The 25,797-nt window shown below is 41.3% G+C and overlaps 1 protein-coding gene across 5 annotated transcripts in view; it reads right to left on the minus strand.

The window, feature by feature from the left end:
- The window catches only part of DNAAF11 (dynein axonemal assembly factor 11), a 255,970-nt gene that overhangs the window by 192,443 nt on the left and 37,730 nt on the right, over nucleotides 1-25,797 (minus strand). For 2 of the 5 annotated variants that reach the window (XR_005601374.1, XR_005601375.1), the window contains exon 13: nucleotides 24,610-24,772. The gene's annotated coding sequence lies outside the window, so the exon portion shown is untranslated. Of the gene's footprint in view, nucleotides 1-1,569; nucleotides 5,006-11,970; nucleotides 24,773-25,797 lie in introns of those variants that run through there. The other 3 variants (XR_005601373.1, XM_039548210.1, XM_039548209.1) reach the window with 3 other exon arrangements.

Consider the following 25,797-nt stretch of genomic DNA (forward strand, 5'->3'; position numbering starts at 1 on the left):
AAGAGCACTCCCAAGAGCGTCAAAAGTGGAGATGTCTGTTTTCTTGGAAAGCTCTGGTGTAGCAGGATGTTCTGCCTAAGTGAGGGTAAATCAGCTTAAACTTTGACCAATTTGCAAAAGTTATCGGTGGGTGGAGAAGTGGGGTCACAATGCTTCAGATGTTGGAGAGTGCTGAGACCAGCGTGACTCATCAATCCCTAAGTGAAACATTCAGGGGATGTGAAGACCATGTTTTCTAGCTGAAACTGGCACTGGTGAGGATGCAGCCCACACAGCTCAGCCAGAAACATCTGACTGACAAGTCAGTCACTTTATACTATAAAAGCCCAGTCCCACTTTTTAATGGCAGGGACTTCTAACATACCCCTTCTAGGAGTGCATGGAGACTCCTTCCTGGAGTGGGGATGCCCCTCAAGGTCACTCCTCCAGGCTGAGCAAAAGAGGTTTGCCCAAAGTCATTGATATGGATAAGTAACACCAATCTCTACTTAATAATTATTAAGATAGCTTTGAAATTGTTAATTTAATAAATAATGTGCTATATTAGTAGTTATAATTATCTATATCGTGTAGTAAATAATACTGATTAAGGTCTCTGTCTAATCATTATCATTATCATCATCAATTTAAACAAAGCATTTATTTTATTTATATATTTGGCTTAATATCCTTAATCCTGTGGGACAAAGTCATGTGAAGGTTCAATTACACCTATATAATCCTTTAGACACAAGCCATTGACAAAGTCTGGGACTAGAAGTGGATCCAGCCAGACCCAGACTCCTTTCAGAGGAGTTTAGAAAGCAAGGGGGTTCTTTCTGCTCCTTGTGACTCAACAGGAGGGTCTCCCTGATAAACCTTGCCCAAAGCTTCTGTGCAGTCCTCGACATTTGGTGTGATACTCTTTTCCTCTCACAAGGATTCACTTCGACCTTCTCCTTTTCACTTCAGCTTCACTCTTTCCTTGTTGTTCCCACATTTCAGCACTTTTATTGTATCCTTCACTCTTTTTCTTCAAGGTGTCACCTTCTCCTACTATCTGATCATCTCTGAACTGCACGTCTGGACCCAGGGCACAATTTTTGTAGAGAAATAAAAGCAGAGAGAATTTTAACACACCATGTGTAGGGCATGCCCAGCCACTGCCCTGGGGGGACGTCTGCTGAGATAAGGAGATTGCTCAATCTCCCAGCAGAACTCCCCTGGAAAGGCAACCACTTTTCCAGTTACGGCAAGAAGAAGACAGACCCAGAATCCTCTGGGAGACTCTATACAGATCCTTTGTAGCCCATTGGCCTTTACCCTCTGACACCCACCCCCTGTATCCCTATAAAGCCAGCCCCCTGCCCTGCGAGGGCAGAGAGATGCTCGTCCCTGGCCTCCCCTTCGCTGGACTAATAAAGCTGCCTCGTGCAGAACAGCTACACGGGCCTCTCATCTCTCTCCCTGGTCTGGCCTGGAGGCTGCCCTGCAGAGCTGAGCTGGAATCACGAGCTGACAATCACTAAAGAGCTGACAGCCTCTGCATGGGCCCTCCTAGCCAGCAGCTGAGGGAAGACACCGGGCCTCGGGAAGACGATCTCTTTTGGGACCATCTCTCCGGACCGGTCACAGCTTCCTTGGTCAGAGCTACTGACCCTACACCAGCTGTCATAACCAAGTGTGGGCAGTGCATTGTTTAATACATCGTATACTCTGTCTGTCTGGGGATTTCTTCTGCTGATGATTTTTATCAAAGGGACTGTTTTGCTTGCATAGCAAAAGGACTCATTCTTCTTGTGTTCCTGGGTACAAACTGACACAAATATGATTAATGCAAACCTCCAATAATTAACACTGTTAAAAAAAATCATCAAGCTGAATAGGGAAAACGTGAAAATATGAAGAAGAAAGGCAAAGGAAGTGCATTATAATTTGAATAAGAACAGATGCATGGCTATGAAGCAGAAAGACAAAAAACATGAAAAAAATTGCAAAGCATCAAGGCATGTTAGGTCATTTCTAGCATCTCTGTATTTGCAAAAGAAATAATTGAGGCAAGGCCTATAGATGAGAACCATACCAAGGAAACAACCTCATCTAGGCACAAGTTTCACCAATTGGCTGCACTGACCAAGAACATGAAAAAATAGTAACAGCCACATATCTCCATCTGGCACACCTTTTACAAGTCAGTCCTGGCACAAAAGCAGCTGTGCTAGCAAGGCAAGCCCTTATACCTGCAGGTAAACACTACAGGGGACACACATTTCTGTTTCCCTAAGCCTAGGAAAAGGGCTGTCTCCCCATGTGTCAACAATATTTCCTTGCCTTTGTTTCCTACTACTCTTCCCTGAAGGGGATTTTGAGATCCGACTGGCTTTCACAAGGTCTAAATTTCATTAAATCATAATCTTCCCCACTCTTTTAATGCTTTATTGGAGAGTATTAGTTTTCTGAGCTGCTGTCTATTCGTCTTTCCCATATTGCTCTATTTCATCAATATAGTTCATCTTTTAAGTTGATTTTTTGGTGAGGGTTATTCATTAAGGTTTGATATGCATTTGAAAGCTGCTAACCCTTACCATTTATCTTTAATGAAAAAAAAATAGCCTATTTGTCGCAGAAAATTTGTCAAACACTGTCTCATTGGGACATTTAACACCTGCTTAACTGACAGAAATGATTTGACTGTGTAGCCTCAGAAGGTTTACAAGTGACACAAAACTGGAAGAGGTGATTGATTCACAAAAGGGTCATGCTGCCATTCAGAGGGACCTCAACAGTATGGAAAAATGGGTTGACGGGAGTCCCATGAAATTCAATACACGGAAGTGGAAAGCCCTGCGTCTGCCGAGGAACAACCCCATGCACCAGGACAGGCTGGGTGCCAGCCAGCTGGAAAACAGCTTTGCACAAGAGCACCATGGGGTCCATGGTGGACACATGGACACAGAAATTTGTCATTGCAGCAAAGAGGTCCAGTGGCCTTCTGGGCTGCAATAGATGGAGCATTTCCAGCACATTGAGGGAGGTGGTCGTTCCCCTCTGCTCATCACTGGTGAGACACATCTGCAGGTTGTGTCCAGTGCTGGGCTCCCCAGTATGAGAGTGATGGACTCACTGGAGCAAGTCCACTGAAGGGCTGTGAAAATGATGAGGTGTTTGGAGCATCTGTTGTACAGAGAGGCTGAGAGAGCCCAGACTATTAATCCAGAAGCAGAGAAGGATCAGGGGATCTTATCTTATCTTATCTTATCTTATCTTATCTTATCTTATCTTATCTTATCTGTATAAGTACCTGTCTGGGGGGGTAAAGGTCATAGAGATTCTTCTCACTGGTGTTCAGTGACAGCAAAAGAGGCAATAGGCACAAATTGAAATACAGGAAATTCCACTTAAAATAAGAAAATGCCTTTGTATTGTGAGGGTGTTTGAAAATGGAATGTGTTCCCCAGAGAGGTTGTGTAGTGTCCATTCGAGGAGATATTAAAAATTCAACAGGACATTTCCCTTGGCAACCCGCTGTAGGGTGACCCTGTTTCGAGCAGGGCATTGAACTAGATGAGTACCAGATGTGCTTTCCAACCTCAGCTGCTATGTGATTTTGTGAAATACATTCAGCCAACCTGCCCAATTCCTGAATAAAAAAAAAGAAGTCACAAATATTCTTTGTTTGAAAGTCAGTCACTGTGTAGCTTACATTCTGAAGTTGTATAAAATCAGGAGTGACAGGGAGGGCTTTGCTTGGTTCTTCAATGAAACAAATTCTCTGGAGTAACACTTCAATGTTACTGCCTCCATCCCAGCTAAGACCTGAGGGCTTGGACTACAGATCTGACATGCTCAAATCTTTAGCACACACTGTAGTGTTACTTAATTCTTAAATATGAGATTGTTCATCAGTTTTACTGGAGTGGTGGGCAAGACAAGAGAGGTCAACTGCTGACCTAGGAACAGGAGCCAGCCTTTGAGTTTAAGGTCAGAGCTCCACCTATGAGACTGGGACAATGTATCTGACACTGGGATGTACTCTAGTGACTAGTCTGTTGTCAGTTGTCCAAAATGAAAACTCCACAGTTTCGAGTATCTTCAGGTGCTCTTGTTCAGACTTGAGCAAGACATGCCCTCTTCAACAGCAGCAGGAGGACGTTCTGAGTTTACAGTTTTAATTAGACAAGGATAAATTACTGGGGGAAACTGAATACTGTTCATTTGGTGTCTCAACAGAGTAACTCTTTAGAAGTCAGCACAGAAGATACACAGATCAAATTAAAGTGGCAAATATACCCACAGACACTGATATGTTTCTCTTTCCATCAGAAATTCTCAGGGAAGAATTTCCTCTGGCATCCAGGACCTTCCTTTTGCAAGAATCTCCATATTTTTTTGCATCCTAATGGTACAGTTTAGGAAGAACAATATTCTCTAAAATTTAATTTTCTTCTACTTCAGCCTAATGATTTCCTGATCGGCCCCAGCAGGGATTCAGACTTAAACTTCCTAACAGCTTATATATAGTAGCAAGAAACCAATAAACACATTTTGATTACTGCAGTGGTGCTCAGCTGTGCCTCTTGATACAGCAACAAAGAGGAGGTGCTGTCTGGAGTCATCTTGGGATGGTTAAGGAGGGGGTTTAGGAAGTGAGAACCAAGATGCTGAGAGTCCCGTGGCTGAGCAAAGGCAAAGGTGGTTGCAGTCAGTGCATTAATGGTAGACGGAAATTACTTTGGACATCTCAGAAGAGCTGGAAATGGCTTTGTGCATGCCCATGCCCATGTAGAACCATAAGTGGAGGGTCTGGAAAGATGTGCTGGAGGTTGCAGGTCTCTGAGGTCTCAGCAGGGAGCAGACATGGAGCCCTCCAAAAGCCAGAGCAGCAAGAGCTGAGAAGGAGACTGAATCCGTTATGAAAGTTATGGTCATTGAGTAGAAAGTCTTGGTTCAAATGATGTAGCATTTGATGCCTGGGTAGAAAACCTTGGCCAATGTTCACTGGAAAATGCAAGAGTCAGGCCATCTGCTGCAATGCAAGAGAGACAGAGGCCATTTCAGAAGAACTATAAACTGCAATTAATTAATGGGGTAGGAAAGAGAAAAAACTACTGTGCTGTGAGATCCAATCCCTTAAAAGATATAAAAGCATTGCTTTGGTGCATACTAGCTCAACCTATGAGTCACTGTGCCAAATCCATCCCTGGTTTTGAAAGGCTGGAGAAAACAAAAAGAAATTTATTCTTTTCATTCTCTAGAAAAAACCTTTAAGCTCAAATACTTACATCAGAGAGAAACTGCAGATCAAAGAGGCTGAACGCTGTGTTATTCAAGCAGGTTAGATAATTAAAGTTCTCCAGTTTACCACAGGGTTTGTGTCTAGCTCGTAATAGTTGCTGTATCTGAGCTCTTCTTAAGGGTCAACCATCCCTTCTTCTTTCTGTCATACAATTACTTTTCCATCCGGGTTTGTGGAGCAAAGAGGACACTCAGTGGCTGGTTAGGTTATCACAGGTGCGTGTTCCAGCATTTTTCCAAAGGAACTACTCCTAGCTGCTGTTGGCAGAGGTTGTTCACAGAAGCCTGCAGTGCCATGTTGGGTACAACACTAGCTCCAGACTTCCAGACAAGGACAGTACTCCCCTACTCCAGTCATGGGCATACTAAGGCAGTGATCTGTTTCTCAAGTATATTTCTGGCAAATGCATTTCTTAGAAGAATTTCTTGTGGTTTCTATGAGATGGAAGGAAAAATATTTGAGAATGTCTCAACAGGATTTTTCCTCTTTGTATTCTTTGTAGAAAATAGGATTACCTGCTTTTAGTATTCGCAGCCTCAGCTTTCCCCATGCTGTTAGGATGAGCCTCCAGTGCATAAACCCAGGGACCTTTGTGAGCACTGTAGGCACTGACTTACCCAGCTCCAGCTGAGATGGAGACTTAGATCAGGGCCACAGAGATGCAGCAAGGCAAAGGTAATGTTTGTGGGCTGAAAGGGTCCAGGCAAAAATTTGGAGGAGAATTTAGTTTTGAGGGGTTTAGCCTGTGTCCCAATGCCCTCCCACTGTCATGGCTGATGAAGCACACTGGTGTGAGAGTAGAAAACATTTAACAACCACTTTGCAAGCAAAAGACCTTGACAAAAAGCCACCAGCCATGTGGTGCATACTACATACAGTGTATATATACTGTTATCACTGCAGTGCCTGCTCATCTGCCTCAGCAGCTTCTTTCCACAGGGTCCTCTTCCCAGACAGGGAGTAAAGCACAGGTTCTTGCATTAGTGAATGTTGTCACACAGCATTCCTCCCTGTAACTCCCAGAGAAAGGCTGCAAACAGCCTGGAGGTTTGACCACAGCTGTGGTTGTATTCACTACTGAGTTACCCAGACAAAATGAGCAGTGCCCATTTCTTAAAAAATAGGTAGTGTATATGTTCCAGAATTAATGTATCCATGAGCTTCTTTCATTATCAACATAAATACAAGGAAGTCAGGAACTCAATTTCTTCTGCTCTCTACAGGTTCCTGGCATTGGGGAATAAAGAATATTAGCAGAAGAGCAGAGGCAAACTATACCACTGCTGCCTATGGTTTTCTGTACCTTCAAGGTTGGTCTGGTAACATTTGCTGTAATTAAGCTGATGTATAAATAAAGGGGGAACGGTGGGTGGACAGAAAGGTTGCAATTTCTAACTAGAGTAGTGCTCATTTGGATAGTGACTGACACTAGGAAGTGATTGTCAAAGTCTTTTTTGACATCCTCAGGCTGATAAAGACTGCAAGGGGATTTCCCACTGATATCAAGCAGAAATTTGCACAGAGATCAAAGGCAGAATAAAACATTCCTGTAGTGAGTAAACTCTGAAAAAATGTCCATTACTTCTAACATACTGCACTGGCTATAATTGACAATGTGCTTTGCAGCACATCATCCTGCTTTATCCTCCTTTGGCATCTGACTTGGATTCTCTTGCCTCTTTCTTTTTTTGCTTCTCTCGCAGTCTCCCCAGATGCCCCACCCGGCAACACAGTCAGTAGCAGAGCTTTTATTAGTAGCATCTTCTAGGTTTGACAATTATTAGTCAGCTCCAGGCCTTTAAAAGGAAACAGGTCTGATTACATTTATACTCCTTGGATGCTCTTTAGCACAGGGACCATGTTTTCACCCTGTATCTGCAAGGCACAGTAAGTGATAATGAGTCATATTGGAACTACCATGATGGAAAAAATAGTGCAACTGCTGCTAACAAGGGTCATAGTGAGGGGCAGGTACAGACATTATTCAGAGGAGGTGTTTTGGGCTGCCTGCAGAAGAAATAGCTAATGCTGCAACAATGTATTTGGGAAATTTTGTCAGCAGACATATTGGTGACTTAAAATACAGAGAGATTTATATATTTTTATGCTTGTATATGTATATAAGCTTATATATACTTGATCTTCCATACTATGCAGAATAACTGTCAAGCACACAGGTACAGTGAACACCTCGATCTGGAAAAATCCTATTGCCAGGCTTAGGTTTTGATTTGTCATATCACTGGGGCTTATTGTTTTTGCTGTTCAACACTGGATCAAAATAGATCTGACACAGTTTTCTCATCCCTTCAAAGCAGACTGAAGTAAGGTGATGCTTCTGGACTGTATCCCTTTACATCCATCTGGGACAGTTCCTCAAACTAAAGGCTTTGTGCAAATAATCATCTCCCAGGTAAATCAATATGGAACTAAATACTGACACATTTTCTTAAATCATATTTTTGTTAAACTTCCTAAAACAGTTCAGGTGTCTGACACCACTGAAATCAAAACAAACTAATCTTCAAAATGTTTTAAAGTATCCATTGTTCAAACAGATGCCTGTGACATAACTGGGGGTTTTTCTGCAGGGGTAAGGACCAAACAGGCTAATTTAGGATTTGCCTAGTTATTTCCTATTGTTTACCGTTAAGTCAGCAATTTCAAACTAGCCCCACTGTGATTGCTTTGTCCTTAAAAGTCACTTCTCCCTGCCAAAATCTTTCCAGCATTATGTTATTACTTGTCTCCAACTTGCCTAAAATTTCTTAAGTTTAACTGGATGCAGTTCAGTTTGAGAATTAAAGCAATACAAGAGCATAATCAATGAACAAGAAAAAGCAACATTATCCTTTCTCAGTGTGTTGCATGCTGCAAAAGTCAAACTAGACCAATCTCAGTCCACAATTACACATATTCCTTTCAGTACACCCATAAGAACTCCATTAGGGCTGGCACCAAAGACCAGAAACTATCTGAGAGTCTTTTGAACATGGTTTGTGAACATAAAAGTCCTTCAGACTTTAGACATCTAAAATTTGTGAACATGGCTTATGTAGGCTTCATAAGAGTTTGGCTCACATGCTACCAGAACATTCAAAAAGGCTCTTTGTCCTTATGCTTGAACTGACTAGAATAAAAATACCTAAAGAATCCTAAAACAAAAGTAAAATCAATATGTCATTAGCTTCAGAGGGAGGGACACAAACTTATATTTGATAGTGCAAATAGGCTCACAAGCCCAGAAATGGGAAAATGGAAGGAGGAACAAATTACAGAGAGTAAAGTTTGCAAGCAGTAAAGTCAGGAGCTGCTGCTTCACAACTACTTCCCATGAAATCTGGAGTAGGAGAAACTTGGGTCTCCAGTCCTGAATTAGACTGACTTCTTTAAAAACTGTACTTTCCCTACTGCTTTTCAGGCTCATATCTAATTCACTGTTTATGGTTTCCTTATGCTTTCCTCATCACTTTTCCTTTCCCAGTGTCTTCCTCCTATTCAGTGTTTCACCTGATTTCTTTCTCCCCGCCTACATGTTCTTGCACAATCACCAAGTCCCATTTTATTTCCTGCTCTTATTGTAAACTTCTAAGAATGCTTTACCCAGCAAAGCATCTGTACTTTCTGCCTCTTGTAGCCCATCAGCTGTCATTACTGGGATTCACAAAGCCCTGAATGCCTCAGTGTTCTCCAGATTTCTCTGTATCTCATCAGCACTTGCAATTGCTGGCACTGCATTTCCCAAACCGAGTGCAACAAAAGTAGAGTATCCAAACTGAAACACTTTGTGCTATATTCTTTCTGTATCCTAAAAAGACACTTCCAAAGTAGGACAGTTCTCTTCAGTCTGGATCTTTATCTTTGGCAAGGTTGGCTACTAAAATATAACTGCCTTCACATGCTGCCCTTCTCTCTGTACTGGCTGTCAAGTAGTTGGGACCTCTACAGAATCTTCCTTAATCCTGTGGTTTTGGAGATCTGTTTCCCACATAGTGACTGAATATTAGCAATGAAACTAAACCACTCCACTCCTTGGCTTCATCTTCTTTAACAGAACAAACCTTTTACTCATCCTCATGCTACCCTTTCAGAAAAAGGCTTAGTGGTAGGCAGAAGAATATTGCAGGTGGCTGCACATAGCTGAATTTAGCTGCCAAAGTGGTATTACCTTCCACAAACATTTGCACGGCCCTAAGGAAAAATAATATCTTAAATCAAATTTAATACAGGTTTAGTTCTAAAAGAAGTTCTTAGAAAGATATTAGCTAGATCAAGTTGTCCAAAGAAGAACAGTGCTTTCTAGAAAGAATCAACTGAGAAGTAGTGGGAAAGTGCGAGTAAGCCTTTTAGGAATCCTGATATATAGGCAAGGTGGCTGTGGAAGAGATAAGCAATATTTTCTGCTCAGTGAGGGCAGAACAAATGGTGCTTCTTTAGTCTACAGCATGAAAACAACATAGCAATAGATGCTGCTTTTACAGGCATATCAGGCAAACACCTGAGAAAAGTGCGGGGATAGCTGTTTTGGCCCCGAGGAACTGAAACAGTCCGTGTGTGTCCTCAGTGTTCTAATTCCTCTGTCTCTGGGATATCCTGCAGCAGTGCTGGGAAGCTGGTGCCAGGCTCATCCAGTGGTGTGTGGGTGGGCACAGGAAAGTCTTGACAGCAGAACCCCACTGGGATGCAGCTTAAAAGCCACACCAGAGATGAAAGGCCATGGGCTGTCTTTATGGCTGTTCACATCTCCTTCCAAGGGAGTAGCTGTTCCACAAGGGGAGTGGAAGAGGGTTGTCAGAGCCAGTCACAGCTTTGCCAAGGCTTATTCTGCTGGCATAGTCTCTCAGAGTCATCAGTGATACTGGTTTAATTGCATTTACATACTGTGCTATTTCCGAACACTCTGCGCAACAACCCTAATTTCTCTTTCAACAAGATGTGGCATCTCTGACTTCACTGACAGTCTAAGTTGGCTGAAAACCTAAGATTTAACTCACAAGTGACACATAGTCCTGGCCTGTGATCATGACCCTCAGTACTGATTCCATTTCCTTTTCACAGAAGATCTCTCTCTTGTTCTTTAGATTAAATAATCCAAGATGGTTCCAGTAGGAGGGCTTGATGGCTCTCAGAGAATTGTAACATGACTGACCTGACCTCCATCCAGAGACCAAGTTCTCTCTATTTAAATGGAAGTGATTTCCTCTCCAGCTCTGCTTGGAGTTGGGCTTGTCTGCACTGCCAGTTGGGGAAGTTCATGGTGGTCTTCAAGAAGAATTGTTAGTAGGAAGTAGGAAAGCAGAGCAAAGGATGAGATTCAGAACCTTAAATCACCTCCCTCAAAAATGAAGCAAGTAACTCAATGTGTAGAGAGGGAAGGGGTCAATCATGCTGTTGATAATATCATATCACAAGGCACAGCAGGGGCCATAACTTAGAGCTGATCTAAAATTATTATAGTGGGGGGCATTCAGCCATGTTTTAAAGGCCTGTAATAATGAAGACTTTACTTGATTTATCATGAAGCTGGTTAATTGCCCTCTTAGTTAAACGTTAGCTTCATTTTTCCATTCCCGGCAATGGGGCTTCCTGGTTTTATGGTTTTATAGTTACAGCCTGGGTCTCGGTGTACCTTTATCCCCTGGATAAGAGGGCCTGTGGTTGCCTGTCAGCGCTTTGAGGAGCTGCTTAAGGATTGCCAGGAGTGTTCCAGCAATGCCTGTGGGCTCCCACATGGAGGCTGGGTCTGGGGCTCTCTCTGGAATGTGGTTTCCAGAGCCCAAGCCAGCTCTCACTGAAGCCCAATATTAGATTTGTGAGTCTAATGCAGGCACTTCTTCCTCTGACTTTGATTGGTGCCCTATTATCTAAAATTTGCAAACATGGTACAAACCACTAGTTACTTACGTAATCTTCATAAATCTCCTCATTTTCCATCACTGTGTTAGTGCAAATCTAGGGGCTTTTTAAATTAAGTTTTGCCCTCTGTTCCTTTTTATTACTGTTTATTTTTAGAGTAAGAAACATGCTTAACATCATTTGATAGCTGAACATTGAACAAGTAGCTCTATTAATAGACTGAAGTGTTCCTGTTGCTGAGGAAGATTAGCACAACTCTGTTTGCTGAATGAAAAGCACAATAAAAAGAAAACATTAGCATAAATGAGAATGTTTAGATTGTTTACTATAGTTGTCCTTGGTAATGAAATACAAGGTGAAGCTGCAGAAATAATATGAACTTGAAAAAATTTATATATTTGAATAATCTGTGGGTGGGGAGGGGATATTCCATATGAGGGAGTGGCCTCTTGGTGTGTTCCTACCTATCATGACATCCTTATTAATGCAGAAGATGTTAAGCTAAATAAAGTACAGACCTTCTTAATTTTAAGCATAACAAGTATGACTCTACGTCTTCATTTCAGGCTAGCTGAATCCAGAACTTCATGCAATAATTCTGTGTTACAGATTGAGACCTAAACTAGCAAAGGTAGCAACTATCAATGGAGATTTGTGTAACCTCTGATCTCTCAGCCAGTGACAGGACCCAAGGGAATGGCCAGAAGCTGTGTCAGAGGAGGTTTAGGTTGAATATGAGGAAAAGGTTCTTCACCCAGAGGGTGGCTGGGCACAGGAACAGGCTCCCCAGGGAAGTGGTGAAAGCCCCAGTCCTGACAGAGCTCAAGAAATGTTTGGACAACACTCTCAGGCACATGGTGGGTTTCTTGAGGTGTCTTGTGCAGGGCCAGGAGTTGGACTTGATCTTTGTGGATCGTTTCCTGCTCAGGACTTTCTATGGTTCCATGGTTCTGGTTCTTTGCTTCTGATTCTAACCACCAAGAGCACACTCAATAATACTGAAATGCCTGTTTTGTTTTGCTTTAAAATGAACAGTAACATATTTGCCTTATATAATTTCATTATATTTCATGAAAATAGTTTAAAGATGAAGGAGTATCTTTTCCAACTAACTCCTGGTGAAAATGATGTGGTTGTTAAATATTATCCGCAATCTAATTAAAATTCTTAAATAGTCCTGGTGATTTGAAGCCCTGTTATTTTTTATTTCAGTGGCACTTGGGTTACAATCTCTTGACTGATTCTAATCTCCCATAAAAGCTTTGTTTGAGTGGTTAAAATGTTCTCCTTATAATTCTATAGCATATCAACTCAGACTCTACAAAAACCACACAGTTCTAAACTGATCTGGGATTGGCCTTACTGAAGCTGAGTTTCTCCATGGCCCTGGGTAAACTAATATTATCTCTGTTCTATGTCAAATTGAATTTCAAAAACACATGCCTAAAGTCACAAGTGTTTCAAGATTAGCTTTCATTTAATAAACCTTGGAAGAAAAGTATTTGAGCACTAAAAGGCACAAAGTGTATGAAATCTGAGAAATGTCCAGCAATATGCTATCACCATGTGACAGATCAGTATTTGTTTAGCTTTAATTTTCCTTCTCTGTGAATGTCAAAATACTTATTATATTGCTATGTATATATATAGAAGCCAGGAGTAGAAAGATAAATACTGCAATTTCTAATACAGGCATTAATTGAGCACATGATTGGGTTTCCATTTGCTCTAAGTAATGCAGACCAAGTAATGCAGTACCTTCAACCTTTTGAACTTGTTTTCTAGGCTTCCTAGATTTCTTCCTGCCAGCCCAGGCTGCATCAAACTTGCGAAGGAATTCAGTTCTGCTGCTGCTGCTGACAGTACTTTCTTGTTAATCTTGCTTTACAATACATGATGCTATTTGCTTGATTCCATGTTTGCCCTTGCCTTCACAGAAATTTTGTGCCATGGAATAATTTCTATATGAGGAAGAAAAAAATCTATTTCATCTACTCAGATGCACAAAAAGTCATGACTGCAGACAGCTCCAGAGCTAACCTGTACACTGGACCAAGTCCCTTAGGTTATGTCTACATCCCCATTATCTGACACCAAGGGCAGCTGGCTGCTCCTGTATGAACAAATCCTTTTCCCTGAGAAACAGAACAGCTGCATCCTTAGTCCCATGGGGAATGACCCCAGCTCCTGTTAGCTCCTCTGCTGGGTCTGGGGACTGTGTGGGAGCATGTTAGCTGGTCCCAGGCAGAAAATGCACCAGGAACAATTTCCAGAAACTGTGGAGAATCAACGCTGTTAATTTAATGGCATAGATGTAGCCTGAGGTTCCTCTTCCAGTTAAACAGGAGAAATATGTGCTTTGTCATAAACACTAAAAGTAGATAACTCATGTTTTTAGCTGCTTATTTCTCTCCATGACTTTAAAAGTATGAGGAGTGACTAGGAGAGAGACAGACATCTACATGGTAGAAATCTAAAGGTAGATCGGATTAATCTTTCTGAGAACTCACAGCTACACTTGGCAACATAATGTCCCATATTAAAGTCAGTGGAACTTAATTAATAGTTTAGTTTTACACATGCACTTCAAATGTCCTTCCTGCCCATCAATGATTTCTAAAATCAAGGCCAGTTCTTTCAATCTTGGTTTCACAGAAGCTAAGGGCAAACTCCTATTTCTTCACTGGAGTCCGGATTTCCTTGTTAGAGTTCAAGTCTCCAAATGAGAGATGCTTGTTTTAATTGGATTACTCACCAGTGTCTCTGCTGATAGGCAGCAGAGACTGAGAAAAACAATTATAACTCTGATATTCTGGACAGCTCTGCTACTCCAGCTCTCCCCCAGCATCTGAAGAATTGGCAGTTCTTAGAAGAAAGTCCATACTAAATTAAGAAACATTCCTTTCTGCTCTATATTAACAGCTTGCAAGCAGCAGGAGACCAGAGAGTTTTGCTCTATGAATTATTTTGTTTTAAATGCAGAGAATTAGTTCTTTTCTTGTTCTCTATTTTTATTGCAACACTTTTGCCAAGACTCCATATGCCAAGATGTAATTAGCTTTCAGAGAAGACATTTGCAGATCTGGCACAGACCATGGATAGTTTAACAGCTTCTTTTCTGTTTCTTCTGAATATTAAGCAGGAGCATATAATTGCTTGTGACTTCTTTCAATGCATCTCTGGAGTTTAAATCATTTTTCAGAATTAAATAATTTTTTTTTAAAAATAAGGTTAACACAAATATTATTCAAAGAAGATATTTTAGGCACACACAAAATCAGGAATTCCTACAATTATGTGGTTCATTTCAGTGCTAATTCAGCCCTATCTTTTAATTATACATATATTCATTCTCTCTCTTTCTATATAAAGATGAGAAAGACTGAATAAAGACTGCCAGGTGTGTGCACTAGAGAAGAGCTGATTTTCTGAGGGCGACCATGTCTTCTGGTATTCCTTGTCTCTGGAGTGCTTAATATCCCATTCATTTCTCTTTATATTTTGTCGCTTTTTATTTGCTCAGCAATTTGGTGTTAACCAGACATCTGGAGCTAGCACAATATTTTCAATGAGCTGGATGATCATTGGAGGCATTGACAATTTTTACTGATATCACTGCTTTTCACATCACTCAAAAACTGTGCCTGATCTCCATGGTACCAGCCATAACTACACAGCTCCTTCAGGCTGGTTGATTCTTGCTGTTTACTGCCCACTGTCTTCTGAGCCAGATACAAAGGATACAAAACCTCACAGTCATGTTGATATTCCCCACATTGCACTAGAACAAGCATGCAGACAGGAGTGAGGTAAATCAGCCTCACTCCTAGCCAGACTGAGGATAAATGGATGTCTGAACCACAGATGGAAGCTGCTGGAAGCTACATTACCAGTGATATATTGACTGGGGACCTCTTAGTATGTCCTATTTACAAAGGGCCCCCCTGACTGCAACAGCTCTGTGAATAGCTTCTGCAAGGATTTCTGGGTGTTTTTGATGAATTTTCCACAGCACATCTTCACCTCTGTTTCCTGGACCACCTTTGGCTCTGTGGGCATGCGTTGTCAAAGGTGACTGGCATTTTGAAGGGCTTTTTTCCACACCTTTTGTCTAGCTCTTTCACTCCTTCGTCTCCTGGATCTTGTGCAAAAGCAACTGCCAGTGGCACTTGCAAGAGCTGCTCTCAGTGGCAGTGAACTCCCCTTACAGTTTCCCAGCAGAAAAAAATAAAAGATTGAAAGTTATTCTACTTTTGTAAGACTGCCAGGAGTTGGACATGGTGATCCTTGCGGGTCCCTTCCAGCTGAGGATATTCTATGATTCTGTGATGACTGCCAGTTGTGGCAATGCACATACCAGACAGTACATTGTTAGAAGATACTGTGGCATGGGGACATAGGAGGGACAAACTGGTGAAGTGACCTTGTGTAGGTCATGCACAGGCATGAGACTGCTCTGTGCATGGCAGTTCTGCAGGAGAGGTCTTAGGATGTACTGCAGTCTATGCAAAGAGCTGATTAAGTTTCATGTAAGTAAAATTTGACTGAGGTAGGAAAAGAGGTAGGAAAAAATCACAGACTCACAAAATTGCTTGGGTTGGAAGGGACCTTAAGGATCATCCAGTTCCAAGTCCTCTGCCGTGGCAGGGATGCCATCCACTAGATCAAGTTGCTTAGGTCCCCATCCAGTCTGTCTTTGAACACTTCCAGGGACAGGGCATTCACAACTTCTCTGGGCAACCTATTCTACTGCCCAATTAAATATGTCCTCAATTAAAACGGAGTGTTTGCACTTGTCCAACTTAAAGACTTCTTAGAATTTTAAACTAAAAAAGGGTGACTGAGCCTGACTACATGGAAGACATAAAAAAATTCAAATTCTTTCAAAAAATACCTAACTGAAATATTTTGCTGCTTGACTGCACTTCGGCAATGCACCCAGAGGGGAAAAAAAAAGGGATCTCACTTTGCTCAGCAATTTAATATGTAGAGCTATCGAACAAAAAAGATGTCAGTGTTCACTGAGCTGGTAACAGAGACTAATCCATTGCAAGGCTGGAAGAAATGTGTCTTGAGTCTTACATAAACGGGACAGCCTAGTTTCAAAGGGATGTATTTTTGCATGTCAGAAAGTCAGGCTCTGATTAATAAGGCATTTAACATAAATGACATCGTTTTGACAAAGGAAAAGTGACAAACAATGTGATGTCTCCCCTGCCCTCTGGCTCTCTCCAAAGACTTTTTCAAATCCCATGCTAATTAGATGCATGCGCAAACAATTGATGTGTCATGCCTTTAACAAGCAAAGGTTTGTTTTCTGTGAGCTAATTTCACCAAAAATTCATGCAGATCCTCCTGCCTTATAAATGGGAAGGGATACTAAGGATGGTTGAGTACCACATGCCATGGATTGCCTGCCTTCAGCCCTCTGGTGTCACTCACCAGCTGACTCCCACTGCCTGAAGAGCTCAAGATGAGGCAGCCACCGTCAGACTCCATCCACTGCTACCAGCCAAGGTCTTCAAACAAGTGCCTGGGATGCTGCAGACTTTCTTCGCCTCTCCTGTATGAACACTCCAAACCAGAAGGCTGGCTGTCGTCACTGGAGTGTGAGGCTATGGATATTGCAGTGGGAAGCTTCTGGAAAGCCATGGATGTTTGATCTAAACTGTATCCTACTTATGAAATCCAGCATAAGCCAGCTGAAGGCTGCCTGCACACCCAGCTCTCCACAGGTCCCCTCCTACTTACCTACACCCTTTCTGTGCATCCTCATCCTGTGCATGTCTGAAGAGTGTGGAAAATGTGAATTTTTCAGACTGCCATACTATGGGCACTACAGATCTCTCTATTATCACCACTGCAGGAGAAATTTTGTTGCCTTACAACTCAAATGTTCCCACTCCAAAACAGGAAGCAGAGGGAGTGAGGACCATGACCAGGTAACTCCACCAACCCTGTGAGGATTATAGAATCCCTTAATAAAAAAGAAGCAGGCATAAGTGACCTCGGGAACTTGCAGGGTATATGTCAAGTTAAAATAAAAAATAAAATAACATAAATAGGGGCAATAAGGACTAAACTTTTAGGAAGGCCATTGTTTTAATCTGAATACAACACCAGGAACCAGGCTAGAGCAGCAGTAAGGATGAAGGTTGAGCCTCCATACTGCTGTCAGCTCTGCATGGGTGCCTTTCTGTGCAATATGTGTAGGTCTGCACAGGCCTGAAGGATGCCTACAGGGGGGTGATGAAAGAACCAGAGCCTCCAGAAGCATTACTGACTGGGTAGACATGGCAGGAGAAGGAGACAGTGAAGGAGAAAGTAGGAGAAAGGAAGGTCAACAGTCCTCTCCTTCCTAGGCCACATTAAGGATTAAATTATTCACTTAGTGGGCAATGTGCGGGTGAAGGGGACAGAGCTGACACAGCAGAGACCCAGATCAACACCAGTCATTGGGGTGTTGCTTGTTCAAAGCGTGGTGGAGAAGAATGCATTTGTCACCATGGGTGGCATGGACATGGGAACTGGAGGAGGAGCACCAGCTGGCACTGCCTCTTGGATTCTGCAACTCTTGAGATGTGACGGCAAACATGGGCCAAGATGCAGGGCCCCATCAGGCTCCTAGAACGGTTGAATACTCTTCCTCAGGATGGACTTTGTTTATCTGAACAGTCACAGATTAGAGCTTTTGTCCTCAATTTAAGAAAATTTCTGAAAGAGAATGAAGATTATCTTCTTTTGTGCCCAGAGGACATCAAGAAAACTGGTGAAAGGGCTGCAAGGAACATCCTGTGAGGAGCAACTGAGGGCCCTGGGCTTGTCTGGTTTGGAGAAGAGGAGGCTGAGGGGTGACATCATTGCTCTCTTACAGCTCCCTGGGGAGGGGAAGGAGGGGGAGTGATAAACTCTTCTCCCTGGTATCCAGTGACAGGATGCATAGGAAGGGTTCAAAGTTGTGTCAAGAAGTTCAGAAAGGACGTTGGGAAGATGCATTTCTTTACTGAGAGGATGGTCAAAGAGTTGAACAGGCTTCCTGGAGAGGTGATCAGTGCCTCAAGCCTGACACTGTTTAAGAGGCATTTGGACAATGTCCTTAACAATAGGCCTTAAATTTTGGTGAGCCCTGAATTCATCAGGCAGTTTTATTAGATAGTTGTTGTAGGCCCCTCCCAACTGAAACAGTCTATTCTGTTCTGTTCTGTTCTATTCATTTCTGTTCTACTCTCTCCTGTCCTCTTCTATTCTTCTTGTCCCACCTGTGCAGGGTTTGACACATCCAACCTTAGGGGTGCATCAGTGGATTTATATGCATAGGTTCTGCAAAAATTAATATGAGACCTTATTTCCAAGGATTCAACATCTATGCATGGAGCGCAGTTGAATTCTTCACTGCACAGCCTGTCTGGTATTGAAATGCCAGAACGAAGGATGAGACCAATAAAAACTACTCAAGTTCATAAGGATTTAATGTAAGAATGAGCAGCTGTTTTCATCTCCTGTATTCAGACCACAACTCTTTTGCCTAACTGATGTTCTCAGGTTCACTGATGTATTTGCCATTTAAAATGCTATTTTTGGACTCCCAAGTCATGCTTCACTCCAAAATTCTTTACAATGGAATTCACAATAAGTTTTTTGACTAAGGTCTAAACAGCTCTTGCCTTTTTTATTGTCTGCCATATTTCTATATCACACTATCAGAATAATCAAGGTTAAACTGCCAAGGTCTGAATCCCCTGATAGTGTGCAGTAATAAATTTAGTGGAGACACTGTAATTGCTTCACCCAGAAATGCCAGTGAATATGTTGAATATGGTAAAGCTTCTCACTGACCTCTTATCATTTCCCAAAAAGATACATTATATGCAGATACTAATTTGTTAATTGTCATGCAGTCAAAGGCATGCAAATGATGTACAAAGTGGATCTACTAAAGACTATTGACATGCAAATTGTAAGTTCTTTTAAGTCTAAAGGGAACAAGAACATTCAGCTCTTTCCAGCTCTAGAGTAGTAGAAGTTCATTACATTTAAAAAATGTTTACAATAATTTGAATATGGGCTCTTAAAGGCAAAAGTAAAAATGTGTACCTGTAACTGTTGGAGGATTTTTCTGCTGGAGTGACCTTTCAATTGAAAATGACATTTTGAAAAGCCAGATTGCTGTGGAAGTGAGGAAGTCCCAACAATTTACTCTCAGGAAGTGACAGGGACAAAAATGCTTGAAGGGTTTTTTGCACTTATTGCCTTTGGCATCTCAGCATATTCTGCTTTCTCCTCAACTCCAGTCCAGAAGAAGGGAAGACACTCTCTCCTCTGCTTTATCTGCAAGTGGGGGTGTCTTTTTTCACCCCATCTGCTGCCTTCATGGGAAAAAAAATCTTGTGCATTTAGGTCATCTGACTTGATAAATGCTGGATGGGAAGTAAGAAAGTATTTTGTGTTTTTTGAAGATGTGTGTTTGAAATTCTTGCTCTTTTGCTTTGTGACCAATCTCTGTCCGGTATAAATCAGAAATGCTACTGTATTCTACTTTCTGTTTATATATTTCCACAGAGCCAAACCAAGTTTTTAAGCAGTAACTGGTGAGTTCAGGTTTAAACTTCTCCCAGGAAATGACTAAAGGTAGGGTCTGATCACTTACTGAAACACTGATGCCCTCCAAAGGCATCTCAGATTAGATACTAAATATGGAAGAAATTGAAATGGCCAGTCATTTGAAAGTTTTACTGTCAATATTTCAACTCAAATAGAAATACTTTTACTGAGTGTATGGAAAAGGATGTTCTAGTTGATATAAGGCATTCATTTTTTCAGAAAGCTTTTGACAAGGTTGAAAGATTAGGAAAAGGAACTAAGCTGTCTTGGCATAAAAAGGAAGGTCAGCCCAAGGATAAAGAATTTCTTAAAGACAGGAAAGAGAGTAAAAATAAAGAGTTTTCACAATGGAGGATTATCTGTGGATCCCTAGAGAGACTTGGGCTCAAAGTTGAGCTGCTCAACACCTTCTCAAATGGTCTAGAAAAAGAGATTAACAATGAGATGATAGTATTTGCTAAAATAAATGTTGAGGTGATAAAATGGCTTGCAGGAATCATATCGCAAGCTGCCTGAGAAGAGCACAAAAATGTCTGAAAATCCCAAGGAGTTGAGTGACTGAAGGAAACAATAACTCAATATCTCTAAATACAAAGGGGAAAATAACTCTACAGCTTGATCTGTCAGTACACAGTGGTAGGTTCTTGTCTAGTTATTGAAATTCAGGAAGTAAAATTTGAGCTCCCTGTAGGCAGTTTTATGAATATGTGGGCTCAGTGCTTGACAGTATTCAAAAGGTAAGAGTCCATTAGGAATTTGTAGGAAAGTGAGAGGTAACATGGTGCTGTGTAAAACCACAGGGCAAACACTTAGATTTGCCCCACTCTGTCCTGGATGCAATAGAAGTAGAAAAGGTTCTGAGGAAGACAATAGGCTGAATCAAAGGAACTAGGAATCCCCAAGGATATGTTGATAGGCTTAAAATAAACTAAGGCCAATATTTACAGGATGCATAATTAAAGCACAAAGCTCGTAGCCACAGGATATAGAATGGAGGTTTATAAGCACAGTTAGTGTGAAATAGCAGCAACACAGATTCACAGAGGAGTTTTCCATCAAAGATAATTGCATGTTAGCCCCTAGGTCAGGCTTTCCTACAGCTGCTGACTGTCTGAGATTGTATCAGCGAAGGATCACCCTTTTCAAAATTTCTTATACAGAACAGGGTCAAGTCTTCCCAGCAGGGTATGCAAAATTGAATTTTGCCTCTCCCAGAATGAGGGGAAGGGGTTGGATTAAGTTGGAGTGTGCAAGAGAAACTGCATCCCTCAAGGGTTAGCAGGTGTGATGGGGCAGTCACAGCCCTCCACACTAGTGGGTACATTGCTATTCACTGTATTTCCTGGCTTAGAAATGTCCTGCTTGAATTGAGGCACATCTTGGGCTAAATGGACTTCTGATTTGGCTTCATCTGGTCTTCGTTACACCTACCGCTGTGAGCAATGGCATAAGAAATTTATTGGGGAATTCGTGCCTCCTGCCCTCAAGTGATGGGCTTCTGCATTATATCCTTATCTCTGCCACTGCTGTATTGAGTGACTGAGGTATATCATTTTATCCTAAATTCTTCATATGATCACCCATAAGATGAGCATATCTTTTCCCAGTTTTGACTCCTAGTTCACCAATAATTTCAGTATCAATTAAGCTGAAGTTGGGAAGCCTTCAGAGCTCCTCTGTGAGTAGAGACTAGATAAAACAGTAGAGCTCAGACATTCCTGGGAAACTGTGGGGGTATGATATATGGAGTCCTAAAGTAAGGCAATTATGGATCTGAGTGCTGGGAATTTCTTATTACAAAAGCATTTTTCCTTAAGTGACTCATCCTGACAATAAGCCTTGGTAGATGCAGAATTTAAGAGTTTGCATATCAAGCTGTTTACTCAAATTCCTTTGGCTTTGGAAATGGTGAGAGGTCCTATGAACTCTAACCAAGAACTCTAAAGTCATCATGAAAGACACAAACCAGCACCACATGCACAAGGACCACTAGCCTGGAAATGGACTGGTGGAGCCTGGTTCAGGACTGGATGGTAGTTTTGAAGCAGGTCTCCTGCTTGTCTCTGTTTGTCGTTCCCTTGTTTGCAACGTCAGGGAACAGACTCTTAGAACCACCTGAAAAGACACACTGTCTCATGCCCTAGAATGGACAAGGAAGTACAAAAGTAGCGAGAACATCGTGCAGATCAAGAAATGGGGAAAACATTCATATTTGTGTTCACACACAGGTGTTCCTTCCTCGGACAGACTGAACAATACCTTGGATCTCCTTTCCCAATCTGAGAAAAGATACATATAAAGTCTTTACAACCTATGGAACCTCTGTCTGACCAAATTATGCTTTTTCTTTCCTGATTCGAGATCCCAGTGACAAATTCAAGACCTATATTTCAAGAGCTATCAGTTGCTGAAACTAATTTCACAACTCATTTAATAGGCAGACTTCTCTGTCTCTAACCACTTGTAGTAATTTTGTTTAATCCTGTGGTTCAGATATATCCAGCAATAAAATCTCTCCTGCTTCAGACCCAAGCTGATTTAAATGGTCATTTTTGCCAGCTGTCCTTGAATCATCTACACTGAACCCTGAATTAATATGATGGGAAAGAAGAAAGAGCTTCTTTGACTATCAAAAGAACTTGAACTAGATTTGAGATTTTCAGTGATCAGATACCAGGTTTGAGCTGACCCAAAGAAATTCATTTGTCTAGATAACTGTGATTTCCATGCCACACATTGCTCTACTACTTATGAGCAAATATTAGACGAAGTAATCCCTTTGAAACAGGCATTAAAAAGCTTACCTCAGTCATTAAACCCTTTCAATGCCTCATTAATTCTAGCAGTATAATCTGGTTTTGATTAACCAGGTTGTTAAGCATCCAGTGTCAAACACTGATAAAGAGGGAGAATTTGCTTTACAGATCACAGACAAGTAATTATGTATCTCAACACAGCTGATAAAATGTAAGAAATTACCTTCAGGCCCATACAAATCCCCCCAGCACAGTTAGCATGGAGTAATCTGATGACACCTTCACAACTATAGGTACATATTAACATGTCACAAGAGCCTTTGATACTTCATTACCACTTTGAGAGTGTTCAGGCTGAAACTCAAGTTTTGTAGGAAAGAAATTGAAAAAGTTTAACTGATTTATCTAAGATACTCTAGGCCTGTACTGGGGCCACACTTGGAAAAGTTTTAAGAATGTTTGACAGTGACTTAGTTTCATACATGAATTCCCAGATTGAGCTAAACTGTAAGCATAAATTTTAAAAGACACATATTTTTATTTAGCATATTGAAAAATAATTTTAGTGAGATGAATATAGCTTTTACTACAGACATAAGGAAGGGTGACACTTTTAAGCATTTAAATAGCTGAAGCTGTAAGTAGATACTGAGCATAAGCACACATAAGGAAGTTCTGAAAATGGTGCAGGATATCAGCATCTTTAAATATTCAGAACTACAGTACAGAGTCTTAGGTTCATGGAAATTTAAAAAAATGAGTGAAAAAAAATGGACTTGATTCCCTTAGAGGATTTCCACTGCAGAATGGATTTCGGTGCAGGAAAAGCAGACAGCTTGGATTTCTTCTATAGCTGATGCCATGCTTCACTTCAGCTATACTTCTTAGGTGACTGATAAATCTCCGTGAATGTTTTCCCTTTGAAAATTTTATACTGATGATGCACTTTCATTTAAATATGGAAGCATATTGGAACTTTATTGTCAATCTCAGTGAAATCCTTAATTAAAAAGTCAGATGGCTGCCTGCCTTGCTGCAAAACCAGAGGAGCCAACACTAATTTATGTACACTGTCAAACAGGCATAATTATGCTGCTGGTAGACTTGCAGATGGTTAGCAGTGAGATCACAAAAACAAGGGTCAAAGCATAGCCACAGCTTGCATCTTTCTAGCCAAATGTTCACCAGTCAATTCTTCTATACACATATTTCTATGAAGTTTCTTAGGAGGAATATGCTTATGGTTTAGAGCTGTGGAGTTTTTAAGTGCTTCTGTTCATACAATACATGCTATAATTTCTGAGATTTTCTTTTCCCCAGACATTCAGGCTGTACTACACTGAGAGTTGTATTTCCAGTAACAGCAGTACAACCTGCAGTGTGGACTTGGTTATTACAATTTTCCTATGCATCATGCTAGAAAAGCTGTTGTCAAATATCAGAAAAGTCTCTTATAAGTTGAGACACCTCCAATCAGTGCCCTATATGGAAAAATTGCCACTTTGTGCAGATCTGAACTCCTCCAAGGGCAAACCATTGTGCTAACACCTAAACAAACCAGCGGGCTGGTTCTGTACTATACCATCTCCTTAAGGGAATGGGCTTTTGACTCTTGGTCCCTGGCCAATTCCCACCGCATCAGGGCTTCTCTATGGAGGAGTTGTAGAGCTTCTTTAAATAAATGTGTGGCTCACATTTCTGTGCTCTGTGTAAGGGAGTGATTGTTGTTGTCTGTAGCAAGGGCTTATATGGCAGAACAAACTATGCCCAGTCTGTCTAACATGACTGCCTTGCTTCCCTGTTCCTTCTAATGTCTATATTTTATAATTAGCTCAGGTAATCCATGGTGATCCTGAAACCAACACAGCAAACAGTCTCCAGACCTGATGTACTCTGTGGCTCTCACAGTGTTTTGACTGTGACATGTTTGATGCAGGAACAATTTGTACAAAACCTGCCTCAGAGAGATTCCAGCTGATTATTAGATAGCTCCAGTGCACAAGTGTGCAACCAAGAGCAGCACTTCTGCCACTAATAATATCTTTGATCATTTCTGCTTTTTAAAAAGTAAAACATGAACTGTCACTCTGAGTAAGCTCTGTTTTCTAAATTATGTCATACCTTTTGTCCCTGTTAATTCATATGCTGTTTTCTTAGATTTCAGCTTCATTGAGCTTTCACTCTGCCTGGGTGTATCAGAGGTGGAAGGAGAAAGCTGTGTTCAATCAGTATTGCTCAGGTGCTGCAAATGAGAACAATAAGCTTCAGCATGCTGCAGTTGACTCTGTAACAGAAGAAATACATTTATTCACAAATAATTTGCAATTAAACTGTCAATAGGTGGTGCCCAGTGACAGAACCAGAAACAGTGGGCACAGAGTCAACACAGGAATTCCCTCTGAACATCAGGAAATTTTTTTTTTTTTACTGTGAGGGTGACCAGGTGCCTGCACAGGTCACCCAGGGAGGTTGTGAATTCTTCATCCCTGGAGATATTCTAATGCCATCTGTATGAGGTCCTGGACAACTGGCTCTAGTTTGAGCAGGGAAGTTGGACCAGATGACCACCACAGGGGTCTTCCATCCTTGACCATTCTGTAATGCTGCAATTTAGTTTGGGTGAAGTTACCCAGTGTAGCACTGACAGCAAACACCTGGCCTTTAGCAATTGCTCAGAAAAAGACTAATGCTCAGGCCCCCTATGCTTTCTTTCATATTCATTAACTGGTAAGAAATGTATTTGCTACTCACCAGTTCCCCCTTATGGGAATTATCATTTGAAACGTGCAGTGGGAAAGCATATTTTGCATGTCCAGTACTGTTACCGATACTGAGTATATTCAGAAATCCATCTAAGACTGAAAGATCTTTTGGTAGCTTTGAACCAATTTTGCTATTTTATTGCATATTGTTCTGCTGTAATTAGAAATGCAGGATAGTTTTACCCTGTCATAGTGTAACAGATTCCCTTCTCCTTTTGCTTTTTTTGACCAAGATGAATCAATTTAATGCTGGAGGGAACCAGACACTTTCTGGTTTTTGCATCAACAAAAATCTTGTTCTGATGTCAAATCCAAAACTAACATGCCATCCCAGTTTTAGAACAAGTGGAAGATTTTGTGGCAAATCCAAGGGCATTCCTGAACCGTTACACATCTTTCCTCTCAGTACTGCTAGAATTTGTCATTAACCCCATCCATCTCCTGTCTACTGGATGTTGAATAAATCCATCAACCGCATACTGCTAAAATTCATCCAGTCATCTAGTTAGATCACAACACACACTCAGTGCTTTCTGAAATTTTAATC

The sequence above is a fragment of the Corvus cornix genome, chromosome 2 (assembly GCF_000738735.6).
Source record: "Corvus cornix cornix isolate S_Up_H32 chromosome 2, ASM73873v5, whole genome shotgun sequence".
Taxonomy (NCBI): Eukaryota; Metazoa; Chordata; class Aves; order Passeriformes; family Corvidae; genus Corvus; species Corvus cornix.